Consider the following 19,862-nt stretch of genomic DNA (forward strand, 5'->3'; position numbering starts at 1 on the left):
GGTTAGTTCTGCGGCCTGTAAGAGTGACTGTTCCATGTTGCTCCCTGGTTTTGGGTGGTTTGCTGGCAATCTGGCATTCCCTGGCTTGTAGATGCATCCTCTGATCTCTGCCTTCATCTTCATATGGCATTCTCTCCATGTGCATATATGTCTATATCCAAATGTCTCCTTTTTAGAAGGGTCATATTCGATTAGGGCTCACCGTAATGACCTCGTTTTAACTTGATTACCTCTGTAACAACCCTATCTCCAAATAAGGCCACATTCTGAGTTCTGGTTAGGACACCAACATATCTTTTTGAGGACACACAATTCAAACCATAACAGGCAAAAGGGGCAGGAGCTTTGGGTAGAGCGCAGGTCTGGATGGAACCAAGCACTACCTAGATTCCATCCTTATCTGTAACCTGAGGCTCCCACCCATGCCCTACCAGCCTTTTCACACCACTGCCCCACTTCCTCAAGCTGGCACTGGTGGACTATGATAATATTCTTTTTAATGCACCTCATAGAGAGTGCTTACTGTGTATCATACTCTGAGTTTTCACAACCATGCAAAGCAGGCAGTTGCTATTCCCACTTGACGTAGGAAGAAACAGATTCAGGTAGTCCAAGTAACTTGTAAGGAACAGGAGACGGCCAAGGGAAAGTGTATTCAGAAGAAAGTAGGGATATCTGCCAGGGACAGAGGTGCCAGGCCTCTCCCTAGACCTGGAACCAGGACCTCAGAAGCCATAACGGTCCACGGCAGCAGCTCCTGTCCCCAGCAGTCCCTGGGCCACGGGAGCCCAGTCTCTCCTGCTGCCCGGCAGCCTCCTGCCAGGACCAGCTTTCTCTGCTCCACTTACTGTGGCCTTGGGGAAGCAGCCCTTCTCTTGGGACCACCATAGGGCCTAAGAGGCCCCGCATCCTAAGTTCACGCCCTTGGGACAGAGAATCTGATTGGCCCAGTTCAGATCAGGTATCAGCCTCGGGCCAATCACTGCAAGTGGGTTCGCAAGGCCCTTTCTGCAGGGGCTGGGCTGTAAGAAGGCCTGGCGCCCCTGGGTGGGCAGCCGAATTCACTCATTAGGGACTCCGGAGTGGAGCTGGAGCGTAAGCCCAAGAGCAGGTTGGTCCCCGACCCCATCCTTCCCCAAATGCTTCTTGAATGGAAAGAGACTGAATTCTCTTGGTCTGGAATCAGAGCTTGTGCCCCCGGAATTGCTCCTGGCTGTCTTTCTTACCTGTATAGTTTTGTTCGTTTGTTTGTTTTATTTTTTTGAGACAGGGTCTCGCTCTGTCACCTAGGCTGGAGTGCAGTGGTGCGATCTCAGTTCACTGGAGCCTTGACCTCCCAGGCTCAAGTTATCCTCCCCATCTCAGCCTCCCCAGTAGCCGGGAACACAGGGCCCGTGCCACCACAGCCCACTTTTTTTTTTTTTTTAAGAGATGGAGTTTCACCATATTGGCAAGACTGGTTTTGAACTCCTGGGCTCAAGCGATCTGTCCACCTTGGCCTCCCAAAGGGCTGAGATTCCAGGTGTGAGCCGCTGTGCTCTGCCTTGTTGCTTTTTTTTTCCCTACGATGGAGTCTGCCTCTGTCCCCCAGGCTGGAGTGCAGTGGCCCGACTTTGGCTCACTGCAACCTCCGCCTCCCGGGTTCAAGTGAGTCCCCTGCCTCAGCCTCCTGAGTGGCTAGGTCTTCAGGCGCCCCCACTACACCAGCCTGATTTTTGTATTTTTAGTAGAGACGGAGTTTCACCACATTGGCCCGGCTGGTCTTGAACTTCTGGTCTCAAGTGATCCACCCGCCTTGGCCTCCCAAAGTGCTGGGATTACAGGTGTGAGCCACCACGCCCGGCTTTGTTTTTTAAATTGAATCATTGACAGAAAAGCCACCAAGTGGCTCAGAAAGGGGAAGGGGTTTGTGCAGAGTCGCTCAGCTATAGCGTGTGCAGCTCAGACAGAACCTGGGTCTTTCGGCTCCACAGTATGCACTCTCCCTGGTAGGGATTGGGAGGGGTCTTTTTTCTGGCTTTCCCTGCACCCCCCCCCCCCATCTTGCCCTCCTCTGCCACCCTCTGCACCCGCCGGCGGATCCCTCGGCCCCCGTTGCTCTGAATCAGTTGTGCCACGCAGTCGGCTGAGTTTCCCTCTTAAGAGTCAGAGAAGCAGATTGCCTGTTTTATTTTAAAACTTCCTTTTTTTGATGGGTGTGTTTGCAACAGCCTGAGGCACACCATGAATTATCTTCTGATTAGTCCTGAGATTCTTCTTGGTGTGGCTGGCATATAGCCCTAGTATACCTGTAACTACCATTTATTGTTTATTTGTGGGGTGAGTGCACTGTGCTAGGCATTCAGCATATTGCATTCACTTTCATTCTTTCTAACATATCGGATCTGTGAGATGTCTATGTCCATCCTCATTTTACACATGAGGAACAGAGAGTCAGTGACTTTGAGCTAATTTGGCCAACGTCATGATATTAACAAAGGGCAGATTGATATTGGAAACCACTTCTGCTTGACTGATTTCCTCTGAAGCCCTTGCTTCCCTGGTGCATCTCCAGGGATTCCTTCCCTATGTGGCCCCATTTGCCAGGAATTCAGAAACTGGGCTCTGTGTGCTTGAGGGCATATGTAGAAGCATCGGTGCACGCACATGCATGTGTGTGATACAGGGAAGTTTCAATAGAAGAATCAAAAATATATTTCAGGCCAGGCAAGGTGGCTCACACCTGTAATCACAGCACTTTGGGAGGCCAAGATGGGCAGATCACTCAAGGTCAGGAGTTCAAGACCAGCCTGGCCAACATGGTGAAACCCCATCTCCACTAAAAATACAAAACTTAGCCAGGCATGGTGGCACACACCTGTAATCCCAGCTACTCAGGAGGCTGAGGCAGAAGAATCCCTTGAACCCGGGAGTCGGAGGTTGCAGTGAGCTGAGATGATGCCACTGCACTCCAGCCTGGGTGACAGAGCAAGACTCCATCTCAAAATATGTGTGTGTGTGTGTGTGCGCGCGCGTGTCTGTGTGTGTGTGTGTGTGTATTTTATTTTTATTTTTTCAGACAAAAAGAAGGAGGCAAATTGGGTCCCAAGGGTCATACAAGAACTGGCTGTGGAGTCCGAAGTTCTGATCCTGTGCTCAGCTTGGCATAGTACTGGATTCTGTACCCCACACCCCCAGATCACATGTACAACCCTATAAGGGGAGTCACTGCACAGAAATTCTCATCCATGTTCCAGGCACCCTGTAGAGTTCTGGGGCTGCAACAGGGAATCAGATAGGCAACTCCTGCCCTCACGAAACTTACAGTCTAAAGGGAGAACAGATGTCAAATACCCACACAAGTGTATACTTACAAACTGTGATAGTTACTATGATGGAAAGGTGCTATGAAAACACACAAGAAGAGACCTGACCTAGCCTGGAGTTGAGACAGGCTTCCCAAAAGAGGCGATGATTGAGATCTGAAGGATGAATAAAGGTTAACAGGCAAACAAGGGAGGGAGCAGGCAGGGGGAGTAGCCTATGCTAAGTCCCTGCAGTGGGTGAGAACGAGATGAACCCAAGGGGCTGAAGAAAGGGCAGTGTGCCTGGAGCTCAGGGTATGAGGGCGTGCTGAGGATGCTGAGGCCTAAGTGATGGGCAGGAGCCAAATGACACCTGGCCAGTCAAGCCTTTGAAGAGGTTTGACTTCATTCCTAGAGCAATGGAGAGCCAGACAAGGGTTTTAAACAGGAGGGTGACAAAATACAATGAAGTTTTGAAAATATCACTCAGGATGCTGTGTAGACAGTAAGTTAGTGGGGATTAAGCAGGCATAGTGAGGCACACTGAGAGACCATTGTCACCATTCGTGAGTTGGTGGCTTGAACTACGGTGATGGTAGAAGAAAGAGCACACAAATCAGATTCAAGGTACATGTTGGAGGTAAAATTGACAGGACCCTGTGACAGATGTGATGTAGTGGGTGAGGAAGGAGGAGGTGTCAGGATGGTGTCCTGTGGAGCTGACTGGCTGGGAGAACCTTTCACTGAGGTTGGGGACCCCAGACAACCAAATTTGGGAGACAGGATTATACATTTATTGTTTTATTTTAAAAATAATTTGCCTCTTTAGTTTTTGCTTATGTTTGAATAGGTAGTATTTGCACACAGTCGAAAATTCAAAATGTGTATCTGTAAAAGCCTCCCCATCTTATCCTCCAGCCACCGAGTTCCTCCTCCTTACCCCCTGGAGCCAATAGGTATTGCCAAGTTCTTCCGTATCTTTCCAGATAGTCATGGCTGTAAACTCAATTCTGTGTGCATTTAATTTATCTTTGAAGATGTAGATTTTGCACTGGGTGCGGTGGCTCAAGCCTGTAATCCCAGCACTTTGGGAGGCTGAGACAGGCGGATCACGAGGTCAGGAGATCGAGACCATCCTGGCGAACACAGTGAAACCCCGTCTCTACTAAAAAATGCAAAAAAAAAAACTAGCCGGGCGAGGTGGTGGGCACCTGTAGTCCCAGCTACTCAGGAGGCTGAGGCAGGAGAATGGCGTGAACCCGGGAGGCGGAGCTAGCAGTGAGCTGAGATCCAGCCACTGCACTCCAGCCTGGGCGACAGAGGGAGACTCCGTCTCAAAAAAAAAAAAAAAGATGTAGGTTTGAAGTGCCTGTCAACTGTCAGGTACAGATGTAAAGCAGATAGTTGGATTAATGAGTCTGGTACTCAGAGGTGCAGTTGTGTTGGTGATGTGAATTTGGAAGTAACTGGACTCAGAGCTGCATGCATAGATGGGATTACCTAGGGAGAGAATAAAGAATAAAGGAGAGGGCCTAGGACCAAGCTCAAGGAATTCTGTGATATAATGGCAGATCAGAGTATCTTAGCCTATTTTTGGTTGCTGTAACTAAATACCAAAGACTGCATAGTTTATAAGGAATTTCTTTTTAAATTTTTTTCTAATTTTTTTAGAGACAGTCTTGTTCTGTTGCCCAGACTTCAGAGCAGTGATGCAATCATAGCTCACTGAAGCCTGAAACTCTTGGACTCAAGTGATCTTCCCCCCTCAGTCTCCTGAGTAGCTGTGACTACAGGTGTACACCACCACACCTGGCTTTTTTTTTTTTTTTGGAAGAGATATGGTCTTGTTTTGCTGCCCAGGCTGGTCTTGAACTCCTGGCCTCAAGCAATCCTCCTGCCTTAGCCTTCAAAAGTGCTGGGATTACAAGCATGAGCCACTGCACCTGGCCATAAGAATTTATTTCTTACAGTTCTAGAGGCTGGGAAGTCCAAGATTGAGGGTCACATCTGGTGAGGACATTTTTGTTGGTGAGAGCTCTCTATAAAGTCCTCAGTCAGCAGAGGGTATCATGCAGTGAGGAGGCTCACTGAGAGCCAAACTGCCTTTTATAACAGACCCACTCTCATGAGAACCCACTAATCTATTAACTCACTAATCTATTAATCCATGAATGGGTTAATTCATTCATGAGGGCAAAGCCTTCATGACCCAATCACCTCTTAAAAGCCCCACCTCTTTATGCTATTACACTAGGGATTAAATTTCTTATTTTATTTTTATTTTTAAATTTATTTTTTCAGATAGAGTCTTGCTCTGTCACCCAGTAGCGTGATCTTGGCTTACTGCAACCTCCACCTCCTGGCTTCAAGCAATTCTCCTGCCTCAGCCTCCTGAGTAGCCGGGACTACAGGTGTACATCATCACATCCGGCTAAATTGTGTATTTTTTTGTAGACCCTGGGTTTTGCCATGTTGGCCAAGTTGGTCTCAAATTCCTGGCCTCAAGCAATCCGTCCGCCCCAGCCTCCCAAAGTACTGGGATTACAGGCATGAGCCACCACACATGTCCAGGCGCTTAAGTTTCAACATGAGTTCTGGGGGACAGACATTTAAACCATAGCAAAGAGGATGAGCCCTCAAAAGATACTGAGAAGCAGCAACCAGAGAGATGGGAAGAACGGCTGGTGAGTGTGGAGGGCCAGAGCTACCACCAAAGCAGAAGGAAGTGTCAGCAGCATCCCAGAAAGAGGAGGGAGCCTGTATAGTAACTGTGGGAAAAGGAAGTGTCAATTTATGTACTAAGATTGTCTGGCAGGATGGGGCCCTGTTGAGTTTGGTGATCTTGAGTCTACCCTGGAAACAGTGTGCTTTGTTGTGCTGAAGAGTATCTGCCAGGGGACATTCTCCTGCAATGTTGGCTACTCATGTACAGGCAGAGAGAGAGCAGAACATTGTTAGTCCCAGGACTAGGGCCTTTCCGGGTAGATATGATGAAAAGGCAGAAAGTACTGGTGTTAAAAAGTGCTTAGATCGTGATGGGCGATGGAACTGAGGCTGGGTAGGGAGGGAAGTGAGGAGGATGGATTGGGAAAAGTAGAGGGAGTCAGAGTGGAAGGACTGATGAGGCCAAGGGGAGGAATTGAACAGTAAACAAGGAGAAGAAGGTGTAGTTAAAGCAGGCTGCTTTACTGGAGGCTGAGGTTGACTACAGAGAGGATGTTCCCATAGATGAGATTACTGGATGGGCTGTCCACGGGTATGCTGGCGGGACACAGGGTGATGCTGTAACTTGCAGTAAAAGGAGTCAACATGTTTAAAGAATGAAGAGAAAGGACTGGGGACAGAGAGCTCACATTGTTGACGGGGGAGAGCTGGAACAATCTCAAGGGAACAAGTTTTGTTTTTTTGGCAAGAGGTTGGAGAAGTGATAGTTTATACCAACATTTTCCGATAGAAACATGCAAGGCTCACATGCAAGCCACATGTGTAAAATTATTTTATTTTTGAGACAGGGTCTCATTGTGTCACCCAGACTGGAATGTGGCTTACTACAACCTCTGCCTCCTGGGCTGAAGCTATCCTCCCACCCTCAGCCGCCCAAGTAACTGGGACCACGGTGCATGCCACCATGCCCAGCTAATTTTTGTATTTTTTGCAGAGATGGGTTTTGCCATGTTGTCTAGGCTGGTCTCGAACTCCTAGGCTCAGGCGATCTGCCTGCCTTGGCCTCCCAAAGTGCTGGGATTACAGGCATGAGCCACCACGCCCAGCCACATATGTAATTTTAAACGTTCTAGTGGCCATATTAAAAATATAATAAATAATGGGTAAAATTGACTTTGAATATATATTTGGTTTAACCTGATATATCCAAAAACATTATCATCTCAACATGTAATCAATGGAAAATAAGTTATTAATTAGATGTTTTATATTCTGTATAACATACTAAGTACTAAGTCTTCAAATTCTGGTGTGCGTTATATACTTAGAGTGCATCTCAGTGTGGACCAGTCAGTTTCAAGTGCTCAACAGCTACATGTGGCTAGCAGCTACCATATCGGACAGCCCAGGTCTAGACTTTTGCTTTTTGTCGTATGTGTCTCCCAAGTCTTCGCCAGCACTGAGCCATGTGCTATTTTGGGAAACATTAAAGAAATGTAAAATTCCACCTCTATACTTAAGTGCCTTACCTTATTAGGGGCAGCTGTGGGACCGTGAAGAGAGACGTGGGTTCCAGTCTCAGCTCTGAATTTTTACTTAGCAAAGACTTGGACACTTAGGTCTCTGAGCCTCAGTTTTCTCATCTGTAAAGTAGTGATCAAATAAGCAAGTGCCTGGGAAGGGAAAAGCATAGTGCCTTAGTCCGAGTCTCCTGCCTGCCTTCATAGACTGAGGTAATGCTCATGGAGTTGTTCATTGTGTGTATGTAAAAAACATTTTCAAATGTGAAAAATCTAAGACTCAGACTCAATCTTGGCATGCAGTATTTGTATTTTTACGGTCACAGTATATATTTATTTTTTAAGTAATTAACAAACTTCCTAAAATATTACTATTGTTCAAAAGGGCATAGAGTGAAATGTGAAGTCTTCTCCCATTCCAGACACCCATTCTTCTCCCCAAAGACAACCACAGGTTTTTAGAATAACTTAGAGATGTTCTATGCATTTATAGGGATAGCTGTGTGTCTATCTGTGTATGTAGTGTTTGTGTATACACATATAATTACTTTATTCAAGCGGAATCATTCTCTATACACTGTTCTGCCCTGTACTTTTTTTGTTATTTTTGAGATCATCTAATGTCAACACATATAGATTTGCCTCATTCTTTTGAACATTTTTGTAACATCCCAAAACATGAATACTGATATTTTATTTACTGGTTTCTTACAAGTGAACACACAGGTGCATCTCCAGTCTTTTGCTGCTACAATTGACAGTACTGTGCTTCATGACAACACTGACATATATCTCTGCATCTATGTGCCCATCTTATCTGTAGGACAAATTATTAGAAGTGGAATTTCTGGGTCAAAAGGTATGTGCTATTTAAATATTTTTACAGATTGCATCATATGCCCTCCAAGCAGGTTCCACCTATTTACAATCACCACAGTAATGTTTGAGAGTAACCTCCATGCACTCCTGACAACATAATGTTATCAAACTTCTTCATCTTTGCCAGTCTGATAACGGCCAGGTCAGTCAACTTTCCCAGCCTTGGTTTCACTGGGCTGTGATAATGGTGTATAACATCTGATATCTAACAGGTGTTACCTGACAGAAATGGTGACTGTTGCTATTTTCGAGTGATTGGGTACAAATTCTGAAACCTGCTGAAGGAAACAGCCTGGTAGCCTGCACCTAAACCTGCATCTGTTTACATTGTTTGGGTTGGCTGACATCTGGGTGACTTCCCAAGGCCATTAAACAGCAAGATCATGGGGAGCCCCTCCAAGATAAGCTGAGCTTTGGTTTCTGAGCAATCAGGCACTGAGAGGGGGGATTACCACCTGGGCTCACCGGAGTTATGGGTACCTGTGAACTGTGTGCCCAGGCCAGCCATCAGCACTGTTCTTCACCACTAAACAGGGAAGCTATTACTTGGGGGTGCTGTATTGACCTCCTACACAAAGCTGTGTTTCCCAAATTACTGGCAGGCAGGTATTTCAAGAATGGCATGAGTTGGGCAGCAACATGGATATTTTAATTGTGGCTTAAGACTGTGCCGTCTGTAATCCCAGCACTTGGGGAGGTTGAGGTGGGAGGTTTGCTTCAGCTCAGGAGTTCGAGACCAGCCTGAACAACATGGTGAAACCCTGTCTCTGGTGCACACCTTTTGTCCCGGCTACTAGGGAGACTGAGGTGGGAGGACTGCTTGAGCCCAGGAGGTGGAGGCTGCTGTGAGCTGTGATCGTGCCACTGTACTGTAGCCTGGGCAACAGAGCAAGACTGTGTCTGAAAACAAAAAACAAAAAACTGCCAGGTGCGGTGGCACACACCTGTAATCTTAGCACTTTGGGAGGCCGGGGTAGGCAGATTGCTTTGAGCTCAGGAGTTCAAGATCAGCTTGGGCAACATGGCGAAACCCTATCACTACAAAAAATAAATAAATAAATAAATAGGCGGGCATGGCCAATATGCCTGTGGTCCCAGCTACTCGGGAGCTGAGGCTAGAGTATAGCTTAAGCCCAGGAAGCAGAGGTTGCAGTGGGCCAAGATCCCACCCACTGCACTTCAGCCTCAGCAGTGAGACCTTAAACAAACAAACAAACAAACAAAAACCAACCAAACAACAACCTGTGCTGTTTCTCCTGCTAACTGACTCTCGGCGGACTTGAAGCTGGGAAAAGGGTCCCTCCAATGCCTTCCCCAGCTAGATCCAGTAACCCTCAGCTCAGCAGAGATACTCCCTTCCTGCTCTCTCCCAGTTGGCAACAGTTTGACAGGCAGGGCACACATCACCATTCGTTCATTCATGCAGGTATGTTTTGAACATTTACAAAGTGTCAGGCCCTGTCCTGGCCACTGGGGGTTCGGAGATGAATAGGACAAGAATTCTCTCTACAAAGATCTTGCGGTCTTGGGCAGACCTGCCTACGCTTGCCCACTTCTTACTACCCCTTCTCTCAGAGGCTGGCGCAGGGCGGCCAGGGGAAGCAGGGTACCACTAGCTGTTCACGGCTGTTTAGGCTCCAGCCTTAGGTTCTCCCAAAGAACAAGCACCTGTTGGGGGCCCAGGGCAGTACATATGATGTATGTAAATGGTAAGATTATGAATTCTGCCAGACTGTCCTTCCAGAAGCCCTGTTCAGATCATGTCATGGCCCTATTTGAACACCCTCCTGTGTCCTGTTCTGCCTCTGCCCTGCCCTACCCCACCCTGACCCACACTCTGTCAGCTTCCTTATCTCATGGCCACCCTGCACTTCTTAATCACCAAGTCCCGAATCTGAGGAGCCTTGGATCCCTCCTGCCTTCCTGGGTCGTCCTACTTTTCTCTCAGCTGAGACTGGGCTTCCTCCCTTTCCCACACTTGAAAAATCTTGTTATTTATGCCCCACCTTAAATGAGTGTCTTGTCCCTTCCCCGGCTCCTGCAAACTTCCCTGGCTCGTTACCAGGACAGTAAAAAATGCTCAGGGTTTGAATCTCTGCTCAGTCACTTACTGTGACATTGGGCAAATTACCTAACCTCAGGGAACTGCAGGCCAGCACCCGATGAGCCTGTCCTCAGCTGTTGAGGAAGCTGTGGCAAGTGCAGTGCTGAGCTCAGGGACAAGAGTGAGATCCCAACTGAAATGGGGGTGCATGGGATGCTGACCCCCGGAGATGCATTAGGGAGCTGGAGCATTAGGGAAGACTGGCTTTCCTTCTCCAGCCTCTCAGGGCTGGCTGCCTTCGCAACTCCCCTATTGAGCCCCTTTGAGCACCTCAGAAATACACAGTTGTGTATCTTGAGTTTTCTCTCTGCTCTTCAATATTTCTTTTTCTCATTTTTATTGAGGCTGAGTCTCACTCTGTTGCCCAGTCTGGAATGCAGTGGTGCTATCTCAGCTCACTGCCAACCTGTGCCTCCCAGGTTCAAGTGATTCTCGTGCCTCAGCCTCCCGAGTAGCTGGGATTATAGGCGCCAGCCACCATGCCTGGCTAATTTTGTGTATTTTCAGTAGAGACGGTTTCACCATGTTGGTCAGGCTGTTCTCATCCTGACCTCAGGTGATCTGCCTGCCTTGGCCTCCCAAAGTGCCGGGATTATAGGTGTGAGCCACCGCGAGTGATCAGTTCTGTTGGTTTGCCCATGACTGTCCTGATTTTAGCCCTGAAACTGTCACATCCTGGGAAATCCCTCAGTCCTGGGACAAACTGGGGCAGTTGGGGCAGTTGGTCAGTCACCCTGAGGCAGGTGACAGAGACCTGATCAGAGAAGTGTAAGTGGTGGGGGCTACAGCTCCTGGATGAACACAAAGCTCTGTGCCCAGCCTGTTGCTGGGCCTTACATGTGTCTTTGACCCTCATCCTCACAGGAGAGCTAAGGCTCTCACAGTTAAGAACTTTCCCCAGATCTCCCAGCAAGGAGGTCCCAGGGTAAAGCCTGGGTGTGTCCTGCCCACATCCCCTACACCTCCCTGCCAATTGAAATGATCCTTTTGTAATGTCACTCATCACTCACCCACCCCACTGTAACAGTTTTCTGAATTAGGACTCCTGAACCTTAGGTTCTGAAACCAGTATATGCTAGCTGCTTAATTAAAGGCTTATAAGGATGACAATGATGCTTAGTTTCTAGTTCTCAGCTGCATCTGATGATCACATTTGCTGAATAAGTTGTTTTCCAGATAAATTAGGTGAAAATGAGTTATCCTAATTCAGATGTATCTCTATAACTCCTTAAGTGCAGAGACTATATTGGCAAGATATCGGTCCTATCATTAGTTGATATTCTTGTCATCTCAACAGATGTAATTGTTATCTCAACAGTATTGACCTTTGTTGTGATTTCAAGAAATATATCCCCCTTCTGAATAATCAATTTTTTAAAAACCGAAAAGTACAACCTTTGTAATTTATTTGTAAGAAAAGGAGTAAGTAACCCTTCTGAGTGTTATATTCCAGCCCATTGCTCGGTAGGTGGTTTCAGCTTCCTAGTACTTTTACTATTTCCTCTTGACAGCTTTCTGATTAGTTACCAGAGGGTCTCACCATCTCCAGGAATTCAGGAAGCCCTTTGGTTCAGGTTCCAGTGACTTCTGCCCTGCTAAAATCTTCTACTCTGTGACTTGTTTTTTAAGAGAGGCTTCCCCATCTATCTTGGAAATGCCTAGAAATTTAGTTCCTCTCTGCTTTTCACAAATAATCCAAGTGAAGATGCAAAGGTAAACTTTTAAACTTTAAATTTTGGGCTGGGCGCAGTGGCTCCGCCTGTAATCCCAGCACTTTGGGAGGCTGAGGCAGGTGGATCACGAGGTCAGGAGTTCGAGACCAGCCTGGCCAACATAGTGAAACCCTGTCTCTACTGAAAATACAAAAATTAGCCAGGTGTAGTGGCATGTGCCTATAGTCCCAGCTACTTGGGAGGCTGAGGTGGGCGAATCACTTGAACCCGGGAGGTGGAGGTTGCAGTGAGCCAAGACCATGCCATTGCATTCCAACCTGGGGGTGATAGAGTGAGACTCCATCTAAAAAATAAAAAATAAAAAAGTAAAATAAACTTTAAATTTTGCTGGCCAAGACTGCATAGTCTAATCAGGAGAACTTAAAAAGACTTTTTAGAGTACATTTTTTTAAATTATCAACTCAATAAATAACTGAAAAATTCAAAATTATATAAATGACTTACATGGAAAATAAAATTATTCTGCCATTTGATCTCTGAGGGGCAATCCCTGTTAACAGTTTAGCATATATTACTCCAACACGTTTCCATTTTTCCATACATAATATGTATATACTAGCACATATTTACACAACTATAAATGAGATCACATTAGGTATGCTGTTTTGTACATTTTTTTTTATTCTTTTTTTTTTTTGAGATGGAGTCTCGCTCTGTCACCCAGGCTGGAGTGCAGTGGCGCCATCTCGGCTCACTGCAAGCTCCGCCTCCCGGGTTCACGCCATTCTCCTGCCTCAGCCTCCTGAGTAGCTGGGACTACAGGCACCCAGCACCACGCCCGGCTAATTTTTTGCATTTTTAGTAGAGATGGGGTTTCACCGTGTAAGCCAGGATGGTCTGGATCTCCTGACCTCATGATCCCCCCACCTCGGCCTCCCGAAGTGGTGGGATTATAGGCGTAAGCCACCGCGCCCGGCCGTACATTTACTTTTTTTTAAACTTAGTAACATCACAGATGTCTTTCCTTGCCCATATAAAGCTCATTCTTGTTAATGGCTACCTGCTGTCCTTTTTTTTTTTTTTTTTTTTTTTTTTTTTTTTTTTAAGACTATTCAAGAGCAGTAGTGAGAAGGGGAGAAAGAGCAGAATAAGGGGTTTCATCTGTAACTGACTGTGAACAATCAGTTGAGATAACTCACTACCTTCAGACCAGCCCATCCATTTTATAAGTGAAATCTGATGTACTGAACCAACCTTCTTGAACAGAACACTTGAGCCAGGCCTGAATATTCGCCCAGTCACTAAGTTTCTCTGGACTCATTCTGGATTAATTTTAGCATGAGATGCAGAGGTGGTTACTCGTTAATTCAACTTTTTAAATAATTGACAAGCAGTTTGCTTTAAAACCATGAATGTTAATTTTTCATCTTTGTTATAGATTTATTATTATTATTATTATTATTATTATTATTATTATTATTTTGAGATGGAGTTTTGCCAGGCTGGAGTGCAAGTGGTGTGATCTCGGCTCACAGCAACCTCCGTCTCCTGGGTTCAAGTGATTCTGCTGCCTCAGCCTCCCAAGTAGCTGGGATTGCAGGCATGTGCCACCACGCCCAGCTAATTTTGTGTTTTTAGTAGAGATGGGGTTTCTCCATATTGGTCAGGCTGGTCTCGAAATCCCGACCTCAGGTGATCTGCCCGCCTTGGCCTCCCAAAGTGCTGGGATTACAGGCATGAGCCACCGCACCCGGCCTGTTATAGATTATTTATTCCTAATTATATGTGATAATCTTTGATGGAAGGAGAAGCCACTTTTTTCCTAACACCTAGTTAAATGCCTGCTTAGTCTGTCTAATTAAGAGGAGGTTTTTCTCAAGTCTCAACAAATTCAAGATTTAAATTATATCAAGTGTCTTTCCTGACCATGGTAATATGAAACTAGAAATCAATAGTAGGAGTAAAATTGGAAAATTCTCACATATGTAGAAATTAAACAACACACTCCTAAATAACCAATGTGTCAAAGAAAAAAATGAAAAAAATCTTGAAACAAAAATGGAAATAGAGCATACCATAATTTATAGGGCGCAGCAAAAGCAGTTTTAAGGGGAAAGTTTATAACTATAAACGCTTATATTAAGAAAAAAGATGTCGGGCCAGGCACAGTGGCTCACACCTGTAATACCAGCACTTTGGGAGGCTGAGGCAGGTGGATCACGAGGTCAGGAGATTGAGACCATCCTGGCTAACATGGTGAAACTCCGTCTCTACTAAAAATACAAAAAAATTAGCTGGGCGTTGTGGCAGGCGCCTGTAGTCCCAGCTGCTTGGGAAGCCAAGGCAGGAGAATGGCATGAACCCGGGAGAAGGAGCCTGCAGTGAGCTGAGATCGTGCCACTGCATTCCAGCCTGGGCAACAGAGTGAGACTCCGTCTTAAAAAAAAAAAATGTCAAATAACCTAACTTTACACTTCAAGGAAGTATTAGAAAGCTAATAGAAAAAGAAGAGCAGAAGAAAAGAAATAATAAAGATCAGGTCAGAAAACTAAAGGTTTGTCAATTTTATTTATTTCTGAATTTTTTTTTTTTTTTTTTTTTTTTTTTTTTTTAGAGACAGGATCTGGCTCTGTTGCCCAGGCTGGAGTGCAATGGCATGATCATAGCTCACTGCAGCCTGGAACTCCTGGGCTCAGGTGATCCACCTGCTTCAGCCTTCCAAGTAGCTAGAACTACAGGTGTGCACCACCACACTTGGCTAATTTTTTGCTTTCTGTAGATATAGGGTTTCAATAAATTATACCCAGGCTGGTCTTGAACTCCTGGCCTCAGATGATCCTCTCCCACACTGCCTCTCGAAGCACTGGGATTATAGACATGAGTCACTGAGCCTGGCCCTTATTTCTTTTTCTTTTTCTTTTTTTTTTAGTCAACTCTTAGTTTTGTACATCTTTTCTATTATTTTTCTAGTCTCTATTTCATTTATTTCGGACCTTGACCGGGTAGTCAAGGCTGCAGTGAGCCAAGATTGCACCACTGTACTCCAGCCTGAGTGACAAAGTGAGACCGTATCTCAACAACAACAACAATAAAAAGAAAAAAGAAAAGAAAAAAAAACTGTCCCATTTACAATAAAATCAAAAATAATAAAATATTTAGGAATAAATTTAACAAAGAAGGCGAGAAGTCTATATGCTGAAAACTATAAGACAGTGACGAAGGAAACTGAAGACACAAATAAATGGAAAGATACCCTATGTTCATGGATGGGAAGAATTAATATTGTTAAAATGTCCATATTACCCAACACGATCTGCAGAGTCAATGCAATCATATCAAAATTTCAATGGCATTCTTCACAGAAATCAAAAAAGCAGGCCAGATGCAGTGGCTCATGCCTGTAATCCTAGCATTTTGGGAGGCTCAAGCAGGTGGATCGCTTGAGCCCAGGAGTTTGAGAAGAGCCTGCACAACATGGTGAAAACCTGTGTCTACAAAAAATACAAAAGTTACCTGGATGTGATGGCACACACCTATATTCCCAGCTACTTGGGAGGCTGAAGTGGGACGATCATCTTAACCCCAGGGAGGTCGAGGCTACAAGGGAGCCATGATTGCACCACTGCACTCCAGCCTAGGTGGCAGAGGGAGACCCTGTCTCAAAAACAAAACAAAACAAAACAAATCAAATTCATATAGAAGCACAAAAGATCCTGAATAGCCAAAGCAGTCTTGAGAAAGAAGAACAAAGCGGAAGGCATCAGGCCTCCTGATTTCAAAGCAAATTGCAAAGCAATAGTAAATTGAAATGGTACGGCACTGGCATAAAAACAGGCACACAGATCAGTGAAACAAAATAGCCCAGAAACAAAGGCATTTATATATGGTCAACTAATATTTGACTAAAGTGCCAAGAATACACAATGAAGAAAGGAGTCTCTTCTTAAAGGGTACTGGCAAAACTGAATATTCACATGTAAAAGAGTGAAATTGAACCCTTATCTTACATCATTCACAAAAATTAACTTGAAATGGATTAAACACTTAAGTGTAAGATATGAAACCACAAAACTCCTAGAAGGGAACATAGGGAAAAACTTCTTGACACTGATCTTGGCAATAACTTTTTGGATGACACCCAAAACACAAGCAACAAAACCAAAAATGAGTAAGTGGGACAACATCAAACTAAAAACCTTCTGTACAGCAAAGGAAACAATCAACAAAATGGAAAGGAAATCTATAGAATTCAGAAAAATAATTGCAAACCTGGAAAGGGGTTAATATCTAAAATATAAATGGAACACATACAACTCAATAGCAAAAACCAAACAACAACAAAAAAGAAACAAATGATTTAAAAATGGGCACAAGGACCTGAATAGTCATTTCTCCAAAGGAAACATACAAATGGCCAACAGGTACATAAATTGGTGCTGAACTAATCAGGGAAGTGCAAATCAAAACCATAATGAGGTATCACCTCACTCCTGTTAGGCTGGTTATTGTCAAAAAGACAAGATGACAAATGTTGGTCAAGATATGGAGAAAGGGAACCCTTGCACGATGTTGGTGGGAATGTAAATTGATATGACTATTATGAAAAAAGTATGGAGATTCCTCAAAAAAATTAAAAATAGAAGTACCAGCCAGGCATGGTGGCTCATGCCTGTAATCTCAGCACTTTGGGAGACCAAGGCGGGTGGATCACCTGATGCCAGGAGTTCGAGGTCAGCCTGACCAACATGGTGAAACCCCATCTCTACTAAAAAGACAAAAATTAGCTGGGTGAAGTGGCGGGCGCCTGTTATCCCAGCTACTCAGGAGGCTGAGGCAGGAGAATCGCTTGAACCTGGGAGGTGGAGGTTGCAGTGAGCCGAGATTGCGCCACTGCACTCCAGCCTGGGCAACAGAGTGAGAGCCTGTCTCAAAAAAGAAAAGAAAAGTGCCATACAATCCACCAATCCTACTGGGTATATATCAAAAACAACTGAAATCAGTGTAACAAAGAGATATCTGCATGCTCTTATTCACTGCACCATATTCACAATAGCTAAGACATGGAAACTACCTAAGTGTTCATTGACAGATGAATACATAAATAAAGATATATATGAATATTATTCAGCCATATGAAGAAGAAAACCATGGCATTTGTGACAACATGGATGAACCTGAAAGACATTATGCTAAGTTGCTAAATGAAATAAGCCAGACACAGGAAGACAAATACTGTATGATCTCACTTATATGTGGAATCTAAAAAAATTGAACTCATAGAAATACAGTAGAATTGTTGCCAGAGGCTGGGGCCAGTGGGGAAGAGGGAGATGTAGATCAAAAGGTCTAAACTTTGAGTTATAAGATGAACAAATTCTGGGGACTGAATGTTCAGCACGAGTGGTGATGGATATATTAATTTGTGATCATCATTACACAACATAGAGATATATCATCAGGGTGTATACCTTGAATGTATACAATCTTTATTTGTCAATTAAATTTGAAAAAAATTTTAAAGAAGCTTTTCTAGGCTGGACACACTGGCTCACACTTGTAATCTCAACACTCTGGGAGGTTGAGGCCAGGAGTCCAAGTCCAGTGCCTAGCAACACAGAAAGACCTCATCGCTACCAAAAAAAAAAAAGAAAAAAAAAAAGGCAAGAGGTTTCTCTGGTCCAGATAAATATAAAAACCAGCAAGAACCAATCAGCCAGTGTCCAGTTGTACCAGCATCTGAGAAAACTGGAGTTGTTATTTTTATTTATTTTTTAGTTTTGCAGTTTCCTGGGCCAGAGTAACCGAAATGCTCAAAGTGAAGTTCCATGAGGGTGTGAAAAGGGCTGGTAGTCTCCCAGGATATTAACCTCTTGGTAACCTTGACCAATGTGGTTGACAGAATGTACACTGAATGCACAGAGGTTATAATATAGATTTGTCACTAGTTCTAAATATAGTTCTCTAAATCTTACAGCAGTAATCACTACTGCAACTGCTCATATTTGAGGTCAGAGAAATCAGGAAACATAGATACATGATTGATAGATAGATAGTCACAAAGTAGAGATATGGGCTGGGCATGGTGGCTCACGCCTGTAAGCCCAACATTTTGGGAGGCCGAGAAGGCAGATCACTTGAGGCCAGTCTGGCCAACATGACAAAACCCCATTTCTACTAAAAATATTAATGCAAAAAAAAATTTAGCTTGGCGTGGTGGCACACGCCTGTAATCCCAGCTACTCAGGTAGCTGAGACATAAGAATCACTTGGCTGGGCGCAGTAGCTCACACCTGTAATCCCAGCACTTTGTGAGGCCGAGGCGGGCGGATCATGAGGTCAGGAGATCGAGACCATCCTGGCTAACACAGTGAAACCCCATCTCTACTAAAAATACAAAAAATTAGCCAGGCGAGGTGGCAGGTGCCTGTAGTCCCAGCTATGGAGGCTGAGGCAGGAGAATGGCGTGAACCCAGGAGGCGGAGCTTACAGTGAGCTGAGATCGGGCCACTGCACTCCAGCCTGGGCGACAGAGCAAGACTCCGTCTCAAAAAAAAAAAAAAAGAATCACTTGAACCCAGGAGGTGGAGGTTGAGTGAGCTGAGATCGTGACTCTGCACTCCAGCCTGGGCAACAGAGCAAGACTGTCTCAAAAACAAAACAAAACAAAAACAAAGTAGAGATCCAGGATTGGAATCAAAGCTGTGCTGAAATCCCTCCTCTTCCATTTACTGGTTATGTGGGCATGTTGGTGTGCCTATGTAAAAAATAAAAGAGATGGCTGGGTGCAGTGGCTCACGCCTGTAATCCCAAAACTTTAGGAGGCTGAGGCAGGCAGATCATGAGGTCAGGAGTTTGAGACCAGCCTGGCCAACATAGTGAAACCCCGTCTCTACTAAAAATACAAAAAATTAGCCAGGTGTGATGGCAGGCACCTGTAGTCCCAGCTACTTGGGAGGCTGAGGCAGGAGAATCGCTTGAACCCAGGAGGTAGAGGTTGCAGTGAGCTGAGATCAAGCCATTGCACTCCTGCCCAGGCGAAAGAGCAAGACCCCATCTCAAAAAATAAATACAATAAAATAGATAAGGATTGTAAAGTAGATAACATAGTAACCGGCACAGAAAGTCTTAAATATAGTTCTCTTCCCTATGTTAGCTTTTAGATGTACCTAATTTTTCAAACCACCCAAGCATCGACATTCCTATTAGGAAAAGGCTCATGTTTCTTGTTGCTGTAAATATTTGGTCGTTCACTTATTCATTTACTCAGCAAACATTTACTGACCAACCACCATGTGTCAGGCATTGTACTGGGTTCAGGGACCACGGGATAAAGAAAACATGATTCCTGCCCTCCGAGGTCTGGCCTGGAATTTGACCTCTGTTTTCTTCTTTATTCCAGTCGTCTTAAACTCTGCACTTTGTTCTGTGTTAAAGAATAACTATGTCACACATTGAGGGCTTGAGTGAGAAGGAGTGATCCAGAGAGTCATGAGAACAGTCCTTGGGCATTAGAAGGGCTCCCATATACTAGGAGAGAACCTCTATAGTCCACCTTGCTACAAAGGTGTCAGATTTCTGGTTGAAATAAAAGGGAGCATTCTAAACAGTTTCTTCAGAATAGAAAAAGGTTGCTCTGTGTGTAGAGCTCTCTATCTCCAGGGAGCCTTGTGTTTTGTTTAGCATTACACTTAAGCACCAAAACCTAGAACAGTTCCTGGTATATAATAGGCACACAATA

General features: G+C 44.8%; 1 protein-coding gene across 1 annotated transcript in view; it reads left to right on the forward strand.

The window, feature by feature from the left end:
* The window catches only part of VSTM5 (V-set and transmembrane domain containing 5), a 33,545-nt gene that overhangs the window by 10,508 nt on the left and 3,175 nt on the right, over positions 1-19,862 (forward strand). The gene's annotated exons all lie outside the window — the stretch shown is intronic.

This window comes from Rhinopithecus roxellana, chromosome 15 (genome assembly GCF_007565055.1).
Source record: "Rhinopithecus roxellana isolate Shanxi Qingling chromosome 15, ASM756505v1, whole genome shotgun sequence".
NCBI lineage: Eukaryota > Metazoa > Chordata > Mammalia > Primates > Cercopithecidae > Rhinopithecus > Rhinopithecus roxellana.